Genomic DNA, 16,031 nt, shown 5'->3' with positions numbered 1-16,031 from the left:
TTTAAGATCCTCCTTTCGAAGGGGATTTGAATATTCGCTCAAAACCTGAGGGATCCGGCTCTGTGGTGTGTTTTATATTCGCAACAAGGTTGCTGTTTTGATAAAAGAGTTTTTGATTACTTACCCAACACCCAGGAAGTAAAATTCTTAGAACAAGTTAATCCATTAACATGCACCACCTGGGAAATATCGGTGAGTTTTCCTTTCCAACTAGATACGACTTCTTGGTGGAGCCGTATCAACAAGTTTCTACTTGGGGAAAGAGGGGACAAGCTTTACGTTTCAGAGTCATGGATTTCATCTGAACTAGGAGTGGCGTAAGTGGTCGAGTGGCGCCGGCCCCGCCTTATTATATTGGCCCAAATGGCCTGGAAGTTCCGCTAAGACGGTCCATTCCTTAGGAGTCCAGTGTTAGGTTGACAAGTAAATCCGACAGGTTCTCCTCTACATGTAGAAAATGGTGGGGTTGCACTACTGCGACTGATCATCGTAAGTGTTCTTCCTGGCGCGGCAAACTCCCGTAATAAATTAATCATCCAATTGGATATTTCTGCAACACTACCCAGAGCACTTCGATAGAAAGGCTACGGCTGGGCGATTGTTAAGTGTTGGCAGAGTCGAGTTTTCAAAATGATGTTTTCATCAAATGAAGTATCTCGTAACTTCATTTCATTTTGATGATATTTCAAAGATTAATTCTATACAAGTTTTGTCGTATAGCTTCATCTATGGGATGAACTAATTATAACTTGAATGGTGGTAGTTCAAGTAGTATTCGGAAAAGATATAAGTATATTGGAGTATCTTGTAACTTCATCTTTTCAACTTATATCTGGTTAATGATTATCTTATGCATGACAAAGATTTTCACAAAAACGTTGAGACAAGGTTAAATATATGAGATCACCTTGCAACGATATTTTTATACAGTTGTAAACTGGAACTCTGTGTAGATTATACATGGAAGAGGATTTAAAAATTCTGAAAAGTATATATATATACTAAATATTTTGCGACTTGGTCGCATTAAGAGATCAAACTTGGTTCATTTCTTCTTGACCAAGACTTTCATGAGTACTATGAGGATGCTCATATATTGTTAATTATTATACATATTATTTCGGTGGGCTTGTTGCTCACCCTTACTTTCTTCTTTCATCACACAACATCAGATAGACAAGATGAACAGGACCAAGCTCCCAATTCGCAAGTGGATAGGAAACGTTACGCAGTTTCCTATAGGCGTTGATGTCGCTATAGCTGAGGTAGGAACTACCAATAGGCTAGGCTTTCAACTTTTGATGTACCAGACTTATGTATCTTTATGTATTTTAATAGTGGCAAAGAAATGTAAGTTTATTCAGAAACCCTTTTAAGGTGTAATGGCATATAATTGTGGAATAAAATGACTCGTGTTATTTTTGGATATTCATCTCTGAGACTATAACTTGTGGTGTGTGTCTGTTTATTGTGGGGTCACAGTACGGAGTAGTTGATTGTTTATTAAGATTGGGTGTTATTAAGGGAAATGGAACTCGCGACAACCCGGATCCCCGACCCCGAATTTACATAAGCCGTAAGTGCTCTAGTACATTTTTACGCAGAAAGAGCTCAACATGCGCTAGAGGAGGTGGTTAGAGCTAATTAAGGATTACGATTATGACATTCTTTATCATCCCGGGAAAGCCAATATGGTGGATAATTCCTTAGTAGAAAGGAGAGACTCAAAATGATAATGTCTTCGGGAGAGTAGATAAAAGATTTCGAGAAAATGGAAATAGAAGTTAAGGTAACCGGAGCCGGTACTGAAAGACTATTTGAGGTTGTAATGCAACCTGAATTATGGGAAAAGATCATATTGTGCCAAGAAAAAAATTAATGAATGAAGGCAGAGAGCGAATGACTGGAGAAGAGATTAATACTGAGAAAGATGATAAGGGAATAATGAGGTGTTCCTACAGAATTTGGGTTCCAAATGTTCAAGAGCTTAAAGATGAGATCTTAGATGAAAGCCCTAGTTTGAGGAATAAGATTTACAGCGAACCCTGAACGTGATAGTCAGGGAGGTCGCCATCAAGATAGAAGGAACCCATAACATAATGAAGTGGAAAATGAGGATTTAAAATATGTAGGATGACCCTGATTATGGGGAGGAGGAGGGAACGTTCAGACTAAGGAAACAGAAGTCGAGTAAGGGTAGGGAGAACTCGGATGGTACTCCTATGGGGCAATTTCATGGACCTGCCAAAACAAAACTTATACTTTTACCCCAACCACTACCCTGAGGAAACAATGTAGTGAGAAATTCTTTCAGGACCTTTAAGTCGCTAAGCTCACAGAGTTCCAAGGAAATAGCTGACCCAGTCGAGGCAAGAGCCTGGCTAAAGGAAATAGAGGAATCATTTGAGATTCTAAATGATTAACGAATCACAAAAGACTGTTTTTGTCACTTACCCTCCTAAGAGAGAGACCACCCGCTGGTGAAACACCAAGAAAGGCACGGAGCCAGAGGTTATAATAAAATGATTAAAGTTTAGTCAATTGTTTTCGGGAAAGTACTTCCCAAGGTTATAGAGATAGTGTAAAAGCTTTAGAGCCAGATCAAAGGTGGACAAGTATGATGAATCATGAATCTAGGTTGTGAAAGACGTCAAGGTTCGACTGAAGGACACGAATCCAGAATGACGGGATGTTTGAAATCAATGCTTATGTGGTGTTGGTTCATGAAATAGTTATAATAGAAATGAAAATAAAAGAAATTGAAGTGGAAAGGAAAATAAAGACAATAAAGTTGAGGAATGATAAGGGAGTTGGGTATGAGGAAACCCTAAAGACTCGTAGCAATAGAAATAGAAAAGTATGTAATCATCAGGATAAGGGTGATTCACCATGAGTTAAGGTTGATGGTTGAAGACATAAGAGATATATATATATATATATATATATATATATATTGTACCCCTTTAAGTTGGGAGAATTCGAGGAAACCTTGAGATAGTTCGAAGGATAAACAATGAGACGCGGATAGATTGAGGAGACAAGAAAGTCAGAAATTAGGAAGATTGGATAAGGAAGTGACCTTCAAGAATGTGAAGTGTAAGACGGGGGCATGATACCCAGAAAGGGAGACACTAGGTATGAAAGATATCCCAACATTGAGATGACTGTTGAGATAAATAACAAAAGTAAATAAGGATTTATTAAGAAGAAGTTCATGTTGAACACGACCAATATCTTCCAGGACATCCCTGTTGTCATTACCAAACTAGGAAAGAAAAGCGGATAACCATTGTTATCTATTGAAGGCCATATGTGTTGACCTCAATTTGAATAAAGATGCTATTGTGAAATTGGTATAGACTATCTGGGTGGGAATGATTGAATAAGATAATCTATCAAGGATATATGACTTGATTTATCCATGGAAGGATGCAAGTACCTTTTTAAAGGTGGAATTAAGGATATAACCTCAATAACTTGAGATGAACCCTAGGGGAATGTATAAGGGTTGGCATTTCGCCCTTAATAGGGACAACATGAGTTTTGACATTATGAATTGGAAAGGATTAAGGTAAAAACAACCTTTAAAGATCAGTAGAGAAATTTTTCAGAAGTACATAGACAATGGTTCTAGTATTAGTAAATGGTATTTTGATATGCCCTGTATCCAGGGAATACAGGAGGAATGATTCAAGGATAACCTTAGAGGTCTTACAAGGAGAAAGGTAATATTCAAAGTTTTGAAGAATAGAAATCTTGATAAAGAAAATATGACATAATTATAATAATGCCAAGTAGGGCACGTGTTAAACCATGAGAAGTATAGATTGAACCAATGGGGTCAGAATTGTTAAAACAAGAAGGACCTAAGATAAAAGACGTCCTAAGTATGATTAAGAGTCAGCCGTGATAATGTTCACATTTAAAGACTAAGGCAGTGACTTATGGAAAGATGGTGATTTTTTTTATCATAAGGACTTAAGAAACACATTTTCACATAAGCAGTAATTTGAAATGAAGTAGAAAATTTAGTGAAGGTGGTTAAAATGACATTGATTGTAAGGAAGTATTACTATCAGGAAAGGCCAAAGAGGTGGCCGACACTTTAAGTGTAAGAAGACACTTATCGGCGCTCGTGCCAGAGGAATACAGTGATGATGGTTAAAGCGGTGAAGGTTGTATTATGGTTTGGAAGATTGACATTCCTTCTGATAACTGTGCAATACCCAACCGTAATAGTAGTTTGGTAAAGGTTCAATTCGTGTAGTCGCCATGAGCGGGCTATCTATCTTAGAAGGTACTATCTTGAGATAGGCCAGGACCATGTTTCAAGAAGGACTAAACGAACCTTTGAGTTAAGTCTTCTATTGAAGGCATATGATTAAGAATGGTATTAACCTGCTATCGTTGCTTTTATTGAAACTCTTCTGCAATTTTATCTGCTTCATGTCATATGTACGCCAAGTTCTAGAGTGTTCTTCATGAATCATGGAATGGTGATTATGTTTCCTCCTTAGAAGAATTCTATATGATATGTATGGACTCCGTATGGTTAGCTATTAAGATTTCATAGAAAATGAATGACTATAGTGGGTCAGTGGTGGACCATAGTAATGCAGCAATGATTCTGCGAGTAATGAGCCGATTACAACCGTAAGAGTTGTAGTGTAATGGATGTTGAGATTGGGTACCACTAATCGGGTTGTGGTGATGTATAAGTTATCATTGATAGACTAATTAAGTCGATTATCTACCTATTGAATACTTATTCCTTCTTATCAATAGAGAGTCGTATTACTCTACGAGGAAGGTTGTGGTGCAAGCATAGAATTCTAATAACGATGATGTCTAGAATGAAATCCCAGATTCGATTTTCGATGTCGAGGGAGTTTCAAAGGTGATTGTTTATAAGCTCAAGCAAGAGCATGGGATCATAGAATGATGGACGGAAAAGTAGATATTCGGGAGCGTGAAATGCGATGCTATAATACTTGATGTTGATATATACACATATATGTTTTGTTCTCCTATGACAAACCTCTATAGTTCAGAGGTAGATTCCAAGCCAGATATTTGTGGCAGTATTTTTCATATACAATTCTCTTCAATTCGTTCTTTTCTCTCCTTTTCATTTTGTATAAGCTGAGAAGAACAACCCTTCCAGAAGGGGAGGTATTGCCGAATGACTATCTATCTGTGTTATAGAAGCCTAGTAGGATACCACATGTTGTTTAATTGCTTGTCAAGTACTAAAGGCTGGCCACCTTCTGTACTAACTATGTAATAGGACAAGTGTTCACGATCATAGTGATCTCTAAATAAATTCTTTACTTCTATATGAAGGACCAAGCTTTCGAAGATGGAGGCAGCTAGAGATGAAGTGGTACCAAGTATGGTGGTATTCGGAATGGAAACGCATTCGTGATACTAAGGTTGACGCATTTATTAAAAGGTTATAAAACTCTAGCGAGTAAAGGTATATCTAGAATAGTATTCTGTACGGAAGATAGTAACGATTATGAACGGGAAAAAAAGTGGGTATTGAGAAGCAAAAGCTATAATGCTAGAAGCTATGATGAGAGTCTGTGAAATAGACTTGAAAGAATTTGGAATGAACACTTAACGCGGATTGAGTTTTCTTATGATAATAGATCATATGTCATTATCGAGATGTCACCTTATGAGATCCTTGAGGGAACACAATGTCGATCTCCCTTATGTTAGGATGAAGTTGTAGAGCGCAAGATGCTCGGACCCTCCGTAGTCCAAAGGACCAAGGATATAATAGATCTAATCAGAGGATAGCTGGTAGTAGCCCAAGATGGACATAAGAAGTATGTTGATTTGACATGAAAGGACAGAATAGGAAGTAGGGGACCTAGTGCTGTTATAGGTATTCCCTTGGAAATGATGGATGAGGTTCGGAAAGAAAGGAAAGCTAAACCCACGAATTGTTGGACCCTTGGATATATTAAGACATATTGGGAAGTTAGCATATGAGCTAGCCCTACCCCCGAACCTGTAGCAAGTTCATAACGTGTTCCACGTATCAATGTTAAGGAAGTGTAATCTGGATGCCTGACATATAGGGGCATATGAGCGCATAGACATGCAACCAGACGTAACATATATGGAGCAACCAGGAAAGGTTATAGATCGAAAAGGAACAAGTGCTTAGGAGAAGGGTTATCAAAATAGTCAGAGTTTGATGGTAGAACCACAATGTGGGAAAATTTACTTGAGAGTTAGAAAGTGCAATGCTAAGAGAGTATCCCTATTCATTTTCTATCTGATTCCGGGACGGAATCCTTTTACGGAGGGGAGACTGTAATAACCCCAAAAAAAAAAATTTGAACTTTTTGTAACCCTTATGAATAGTAATTTTGCTGATTATGCTGAATAAGAAAACTTTTCATGCCACACTATGTAGGGGTTCTTTTATTGATATTCTGAGATCTTATTAGTACTCTATATGGTATATAAGTGTATGTAAAGATCGTCAGAATCCGAATTCGAACACTTTGATTTTTCCCGAAAACCCACCAGATACAGAAAGAATTGAGTATAAGGTAACATGATTAAAAGGATTTTAATTCAAGGATTATAAGAGAGGATCATAAAAGGAATATAAAATATTGAAAAAGGTTTAAGGGAACCTAAGTAATGAGATCCCTGGTATGATCCCTCAAACGTTAAACGAGAACGAAATTTAAGCGGACCATATAACAGATAATCGGTCATTAGCAAAGTAATTAGGGGTTAATCAAAGAGGTTAGTGGGTGATGATGTCATCATACCAATAAGAAGAAAACAAGTGTAAGAAGATGACATAAGAAAGATGACATAGGCATGATGACATAAGCATGACAAATAGAAAGGTTATTTGGTTGATTGTGAGCCATGTAATTTTTACCATGGTAAATTTAATTAGCAAACAAGAGAAGCAACCAAGCCAAAAGAAATCATAACACAAAAATTGAGAAGTTGACTTTGTTTTTCCACAAGAAGCTCTCGGCCAAAACCAGAGCAGCAACTTCAAACTACCATATCGCCTTCAATACTCACTCAAATAGTATGTTCTATAGCTCTTTGGAAAGGTACTGAGATGGCCTACAACTCTTGTTCACAAGTCTCATCCAAATAAGCAAAGTAAGACCCTCGTTTTGAAAGTTCTTTCAATCTGACTTTTAGAAACTTCAAAACCTAACTTTGTGTTCTTGATTTCTTTGGAAAGATCAAGCTTGTAGGAGGTTAGATTAAGGCTCCCTAAGGATTCCTAGCAACTTAACACCTACCAAGGAAGGTATCAACTTCAGACCCTAGCTTTGATTTTATGATTCCATTAAGTTTTATTGAAGCATTGTTAGTATTAAGGCTTGATCTTTGATTATAAGTAGTTTTGGTGGATTTGAATTAGTTTTGAATATTGGATCTTTGATTGATTGGATAAATTGGTAAAACTTGGAGTTGGGGACTGAGTTTGTAGTATTATGGTTGAATATTGTTGTATTGGTGGTTGTGAGTGAATTGATGATAATTTAGAGTGTTAATTAAATTGAAAATCGTGTAAACATAAACGTCATAATGCCCGATTTTCCTTAACTGTTCTGTTATTAACTTTAGGACCTGTGAACTCACTGAAAGATTCTAACCTTTGGCATGTTTCGATAGTTCATGTTACGAGCTTCGTTTTGATATGTGGTTCGCTTGAATCCGATGTACGGTTTAGGAGAAACGACCATTTTAAGTAACGGCATTTCACGAACGAACCATTACCCCTCGCCTTACTTTAAAACCTTGGTTAAGACCCTTAAATGACTAACTGGAGTATGAAACAATTATGTAAAGTGGGTTAGGCAGTTGGTAGGGGACTCGCGAAATAATCGCCTTAAAACCCTTAATGGTTAATTTATTAAAAATGGTGGAGCCGAGGGTACTCGAGCGACTTAAATGAATCGTTAAGCGCAAAAGTGAACGTTAGGGTCTAATTGGTTAAAATATAGATTCATAAGCGACTTTGGTTTAATTCCAACTTATATGTTGTTTATAGGTTACCAGACTCGGCCTAAGCCTTTTATCACCCCCAGTCGCTCAGCCAAGTTTTTTACCCGTTATACTGTTGTTGTGATGTAAATATATGTATATGCATTATCTTGTGATAAGTGCATGATTGTTATTAGCAAATTTTACGATATATTGGAGCATGCTGATATGGTATATATGCATGTCTGTTTCATAATCTTGATATCTAATTGTTGATTCAATTGCTTATAAGTTGCATAATACCTATGCTAGAGATAAGCAGTAGTTGCGTATACCCTTAGTATAGGGGACCCAAAGGTGAAAATATTTTCTAAACCGGGAGACGATGTTCCCGAGTATATTATATATATATATATATATTTATATTTATATAAATAGTTTTCAAAACTATTATTCGAATAAGGTTTATTCGATAACTTTATTTCACTTAATGAATATTATTTTGAATATTCATTCGAGAACTTATGACTCCGCTTATTTTATTAAATAATATTCTTTATTTTATTAAAGAATAATGTTTTGATAATCAAACTTATTTTCGATTATTCAAATAAAGATCGTACTTTCGTATAAGTATATCTTTGGTTATTTATTATTCAATTCAAGTATGAGTTTTAAAACTTCTACTTCAATTATTTTTATAAAGATTATTCTTTATGGGAATATTATTTAAATAATAATATTAAGATATTTTCTAATATATTGGGACTGATTTATTTTATTAAATCAGCATTAATCCAAACATTCTTAAAAATGTTTTCGAGTCTTCAAAATGATTTTTAAAGGTTAGGGCGGATCCCAAAACTCATTTTTATATTTAAGATCCTCCTTTCGAAGGGGATTTAAATACTCGCTCAAGACCTGAGGGATCCGGCTCTGTGGTGTGTTTTATATTCGTAACAAGGTTGCTGTTTTGATAAAAGAGTTTTTGATTACTTACCTAGCACCCAGGAAGTAAAATTCTTATAACAAGTTAATCCATTAACAGGCACCGCCTGGGAAATATCGGTGAGTTTTCCTTTCCAACTAGATACGACTTCTTAGTGGAGCCGTATCAACAAGTTTCTACTTGGGGAAAGGGGGGACAAGCTTTACGTTTCAGAGTCATGGATTTCATCTGAACTAGGAGTGGCGTAAGTGGTCGAGTGGCACCGGCCCAGCCTTATTATATTGGCCCAAATGGCCTGGAAGTTCCGCTAAGACGGTCCATTCCTTAGGAGTCCGGTGTTCGGTTGACAAGTAAATCCGACAGGTTCTCCTCTACATGTAGAAAATGGTGGGGTTGCACTAATGCGACTGATCATCGTAAGTGGTCTTCCTGGCGCGGCAAACTCTCATAATGAATTCATCATCCAATTGGATATTTCTGCAACACTATCCAGAGCACTTCGATAGAAAGGCTACGGCTGGGCGATTGTTAAGTGTTGGCAGAGTCGAGTTTTCAAAATGATGTTTTCATCAAATGAAGTATCTCGTAACTTCATTTCATTTTGATGATATTTCAAAGATTAATTCTATACAAGTTTTGTCGTGTAGCTTCATCTATGGGATGAACTAATTATAACTTGAATGGTGGTAGTTCAAGTAGTATTCATAAAAGATATAAGTATATTGGAGTATCTTGTAACTTCATCTTTTCAACTTATATCTGGTTAATGATTATCTTATGCATGACAAAGATTTTCACAAAAACATTGAGACAAGGTAAGATATATGAGATCACCTTGCAACGATATTTTTATACAGTTATAAACTGCAACTCTGTGTATATTATACATGGAAGAGGATTTAAAAATTCTGAAAAGTATATATATATATATACTAAATATTTTGTGACTTGGTCGCATTAGAAGATCAAACTTGGTTCATTTCTTCTTGACCAAGACTTTCATGAGTACTATGAGGATGCACATATATTGTTAATTATTATACATATTATTTTGGTGGGCTTGTTGCTCACCCTTGCTTTCTTCTTTCATCACACAACATCAGATAGACAAGATGAATAGGACCAAGCTCCCAATTCGCAAGCGGATAGGAAACGTTACGCAGTTTCCTATATGCGTTGATGTCACTGTAGCTGAGGTAGGAACTACCAATAGGCTAGGCTTTCAACTTTTGATGTACCAGACTTATGTATCTTTATGAATTGTAATAGTGGCAAAGAAATGTAAATTTATTCAGAAACCCTTTTAAGGTGTAATGACATATAATTGTGGAATAAAATGACTCGTGTTATTTTTGGATATTCATCTCTGAGACTATAACCTGTGGTGTGTGTGTTTATTATGGGGTCACAGTACGGAGTAGTTGATTGTTTATTAAGATTGGGTGTTATTAAGGAAAATGGAACTCGTGACAACCCGGATCCCCGACCCCGGATTTGGGGGTTTTACATAATATATAATTGTGTTTGATTTTGCAATAAGTGCGGAATGAAAGTGAAATGAAAATCAAAACACCAAGCAATAAAACACAAGGCTTTAAAAGTTTCTGGTGGATTTGAACTTATCCACCAGAGATATATATATATAAAGATTAGAACTCTGTGATGCTTGAATAGCACACATCTGCTTATAAGTGAACTTACAGAATTACAAAGAGATGCTTAACAGATACAGCTTTATCTATCTCTCAGAAAATATTGCTTACTTGGTTAGTTTATTCTACTTGCTATACTTGGTTTATATACTTCCAAGTTACATGATAAAAAGATAAATAAGTAGAACAAAGATTGTTTCTAGTCTAATTCCATGCTACTTCATTACTCTATCCAGCATCTTTGAATATCTTCATAATTACATGGAAATGGTAATGCTTCTTTGTTCTCTAAATCCTACAATTAGGCTGCCACATTCCATTTGCAAACACCCGATGCATGTGACTGTGTTGTCACTGTCAACTGTTATTTTGAATATGATCATCCGTCAGGACTATGTTGGTATCTGTCAGGAGCCTTGTTGATTATCTGTCAGGAGCCTTTGTAGATTATCCGTCAGGAGCCTTTCTTTTACTTGACTCTATTTCACTTATACAGAATTACAAGACATCTTATATTTACAATTAGCCAACCTATTCTGCATATCAATCTAGTAGTCAACATGACTTAAAGAATCCTACAACATCTACTAATACAATGTTATTTGCAGGCATGTGCTACAAGACTTATTATTACATAAGCTACACTCTCGATGGATGTTTAGTTGTCATCTGTCGGGACTATTATAGAACATCCGTCGAGAGCAACAAAAATACTAAGGTAAATCTACTCAGGTGTTTTGTTCAACTTATCATCAAGTTCACAACATATTTCTAACATTGTGTATGTGAGATTGGGTGTCTGTGATATAGAATTATTAGATTATTGACTTAATACAGGTTACACATGATTAAAGGATTGCGTGATGACCCAGATTCTTGACCCCGGATTTGGGGGCGTTACGGAAATGGTATCAAAGCATTAAGTTATAGTACTTAGAGTATTATCCTCTACAATCTGATCGTAAAAGTTTTATACTTTTCCCTTGTTTTCTTTTCTAATTAGGCCTTATATTCTTTGAATATTTCAAAAGAATCAGATTTATTCTTCATAAGAACCACATATACATATCTACTGAAATCATCAGTAAATATTATGAAGTAGTATAAGCCACCCATTGCCATCATACACATTCAACAATATACATCATTATGTGTAAGTCCTAATCGTTCGGTGGCCCTTTCACCTGATTAGGTAAAAGAAGCTTTAGTCATTTTTCCAATGAGATAAAGTTCGCATCTTCCATATGATTCAAAATTAAACTTATCCAAGTATCCATCTATAAGTAACTCAAAAATGCTATTCTCATTAATATGGCTTAACGACAATGCTAGAGTTAATGTTTGATTTGAGTCATCTTAGAACATATAAATTGTTAATTCATTGTGCAACATTATAAGCCTTATCATTAAAATAGAATAAACAACTATTGTTTATTTAATTAAAATGAAAACCTTTCTTGTCCTGACAAGAAATTGATTTAATATATCCGCTAAAGGCAGGCACGCAATAACAATTTATCAAGTTCTCAATCTCGCTTGATGGGAAAAATTAGGTATCGAGTTCCTTCAACTAGAGCAACAACTTTTGCTCCAATTCTAACCCGATATTTGAAGCTTGACTATTGTTGGTCTTCTTCTTTAGATCTTCCAAACAAGCTCGACAATTTAACTTCCAATCATCCAGTTATTTCCATAGAAGTGACAATCATCTCCTTTAGCAACACCACTATCAGGATTCAAAAGCCCTTTGGGATTGGACTTTGATTTGGCACCGAATAAGATCAAATCTTCACCTTGCCTGTCCACTTTCCTTTCCCATTTGCATTCCATGAGTACACCATCAATATGGACGTAATTCATGTCATTATCGTGTTATTTTCAGCAGTTCTAAACATGCCCAACTACTCAGTGAGTGTTCCGTCTATCTCATTCCTTTTGTTCTTAACAAACTGAGAATATAAGTTGTTCAAAGATTGTTTGATCAAATCAAGCTGATTTTCTAGACCTTTCTTGAAACCCAAAATATCAAGGTACATATACCTATCATCTCTAGAACATATGGTCCAACCAGATATCATTCTTCCATTAATGCAAAAGTATGGTGCCTTATTATTGTCTAATCTTTCTGAAGAGCCTATCCTTCAAACATCCTTTGAAGGTGCTTAATCTTTCTGACGAGCCTCTTCTTCAAACATCCTTTGAAGGTGCTTAATCATATCATAGGCATCATTATGCTCTTATTGCTTCTAAAGCTCAGCACTCATAATTACAAGCATGAGACATGAAACATCAGTTTCATAATCAATTTTCTTGTGGTAAGTATTTTGTTCAACAAATATTTCATTCTAAGCTAGAAGAAATTAGGGAGGGGTTTGAGTGACATCCTTGAACCTGAGGACAATCCTCAAGTTCCCATGTCAATTGAGAAAATTATTTCATGTCAGCTTGTCCTTCTCAAGGACTATTACATAGAGAAGTCATTTGTCTTATTTGTCATTTGATATCTATAATATTAAAGTGCATAAAATGAATTAGCCTATAGATGATCATTAAATTATGTTCAAGTGATTATTCATATATATTTAAAATATATATTTCCCATTATTCAAGTGCATAAAATGAATTAGTCTATAGATGAAAGTGAAATGAAAATCAAAACACAAAGTAATAAAACACAAGGCTTTAAAACTTTCTGATGGATTTGAACTTATCCACCAGATATATATATATATATATATATAAAGATGAGAACTCTGTGATGCTTGAATAGCACACAGCTGCTTACAAGTGAACTTATAGAATTACAAAGAGATGCTTAACAGATACAGCTTTATCTATCTCTCTGAAAATATTTCTTACTTGGTTAGTTTGTTCTACTTGCTATACTTGGTTTATATACTTCCAAGTTACATGAGAAAAAGATAAACAATTACAACAAAGATTGTTTCTAGTCTAATTCCATGCTACTTCATTACTCTATCCAGCATCTTTGAATATCTTCATAATTGCATGGAAATGGTAATGCTTCTTTGTTCTCTAAATCCTACAATTAGGCTGCCACATTCCAATTGCAAACACCCGATCCATGTGACTGTATTGTCACTGTCAACTGCTATTTTGAATATGATCATCCGTCAGGACTATGTTGGTCATCTGTCGGGAGCCTTGTTGATTATCTGCAGGAGCCTTTGTAGATTATCCGTCGGGAGCCTTTCTTTCACTTGACTCTATTTCACTTATACAGAATTACAAGACATCTTATATTTACAATTAGCCAACCTATTCGGCATATCAATCTAGTAGTCAACATGACTTAAAGAATCCTATAACATCTACTAATACAATGTTATTTGCAGGCATGTGCTACAAGACTTATTATTACATAAGCTACACTCTCGATGGATGTTTAGTTGTCATCCGTCGGGACTATTGTAGAACATCCGTCGAGAGCAACAAAAACACTAAGTTAAATCTACTCAGGTGTTTTGTTCAACTTATCATCAAGTTCACAACATATTCCTAATAGTGTGTATGTGAGATTGGAGGTCTGTGATATAGAATTATTTGATTATTGAGTTAATACAGGTTACACATGATTGAAGAATTGCGTGACGACCCAGATTCTTGACCCCGGATTTGGGGGCGTTACGGAAATGGTATCAAAAGCATTAAGTTCTAGTACTTAGAGTATTATCCTCTACAATCTGATCATAAAACTTTTATACTTTTCCCTTGTTTTCTTTTCTAATTAGGCCTTATATTCTTTGAATATTTCAAAAGAATCGGATTTATTCTTTATGAGAACCACATATACATATCTACTGAAATTATCAGTAAATATTATGAAGTAGTATAAGCCACCCCTTGCCATCATACGTATTCAACCATATACATCATTATGTGTAAGTCCTAATCGTTCGGTGGCCCTTTCACCTGTTCAGGTAAAAGAAGCTTTAGTCATTTTGCTAATGAGATAAAGTTCGCATCTTCCGTATGATTCAAAATCAAACTTATCCAAGTATCCATCTATATGTAACTCAAAAATGCTATTCTCATTAATATGGCTTAATGACAATGCCAGAGTTAATGTTTGATTTGAGTCATCTTTGAACATATAAATTGTTAATTCATTGTGCAACATTATAAGCTTTATCATTAAAATAAAATTAACAACTATTGTTTATTTATTTAAAATGAAAACCTTTCTTGTCCAGACAAGAAATTGATTTAATGTATCCCCTAAAGGCAGGCACGTAATAACAATTTATCAAGTTCTCAATCTCGCTTTATGGGAAAAATTAAGTATCAAGTTCCTTCAACTAGAGCAACAACTTTTGCTCCAATTCTAACCCGATATTTGAAGCTTGACTATTATTGGTCATCTTCTTTAGATCTTCCAAACAAGCTCGACAATTTAACTTCCAATCATCCAGTTATTTCCATAGAAGTGAAAATCATCTCCTTTAGCAACACCACTATCAGGATTCAAAAGCCCTTTGGGATTGGACTTTGGTTTGGCACCGAATAAGATCAAATCTTCACCTTGCTTGTCCACTTTCCTTTCCCGTTTGCATTCCATGTGTACACCATCAATATGGACGTAATTCATGCCATTATCGTATTATTTTTAGCAGTTCTAAACATGCCTAACAACTCAGTGAGTGTTCCGTCTATCTCACTCCTTTTGTTCTTAACAAACTGAGAATATAAGTTGTTCAAAGATTGTTTGATCAAATCAAGCTGAGTCTCTAGACCATTCTTGAAACCCAAAATATCAAGGTACATATACCTATCATCTTTAGAACATATGGTCCAACCGGATATCATTCTCCCATTAATGCAAAAGTATGGTGCCTTATTATTGTCTAATCTTTCTGACGAGCCTATCCTTCAAACATCCTTTGAAGGTGCTTAATCATCTCATAAGCATCATTATGCTCTTGTTGCTTCTAAAGCTCATCACTCATAATTACAAGCATGAGACATGAAACATCAGTTTCATAATCAATTTTCTTGTGGTAAGTATTTTGTTCAGCACATATTTCATTCCAAGCTAGAAAAAATAAGGGAGGGGTTTGAGTGACTTCCTTGAACCTGAGGACAATCCTCAAGTTCCCATGTTAATTGAGAAAATTATTTCATGTCAACTTGTCCTTCTCAAGGACTATTACATAGAGAAGTCATTTGTGTTATTTGTCATTTGATATCTATAATATTAAAGTGCATAAAATGAATTAGTCTATAGATGATCATTAAATTATGTTCAAGTGATTATTCATATATATTCAAAATATATATTTCCCACTATTTTTATCAAATTAATAGCCCTAACTATTAATTCGGAAAGAATATCTTCTATATCCTTTCTAGTGATCCAAAATCCATATTTCGCCATGCGTTAGGTCAGCTTTGGCTTTCCTCCTAAAACTTGATTATTTAGGTAGACA

The sequence above is a fragment of the Apium graveolens genome, chromosome 7, assembly GCF_009905375.1.
Source record: "Apium graveolens cultivar Ventura chromosome 7, ASM990537v1, whole genome shotgun sequence".
NCBI lineage: Eukaryota > Viridiplantae > Streptophyta > Magnoliopsida > Apiales > Apiaceae > Apium > Apium graveolens.
The sequence above is the reverse complement of the archived record's forward strand: the minus strand, read 5'-3'. Positions refer to the sequence as shown.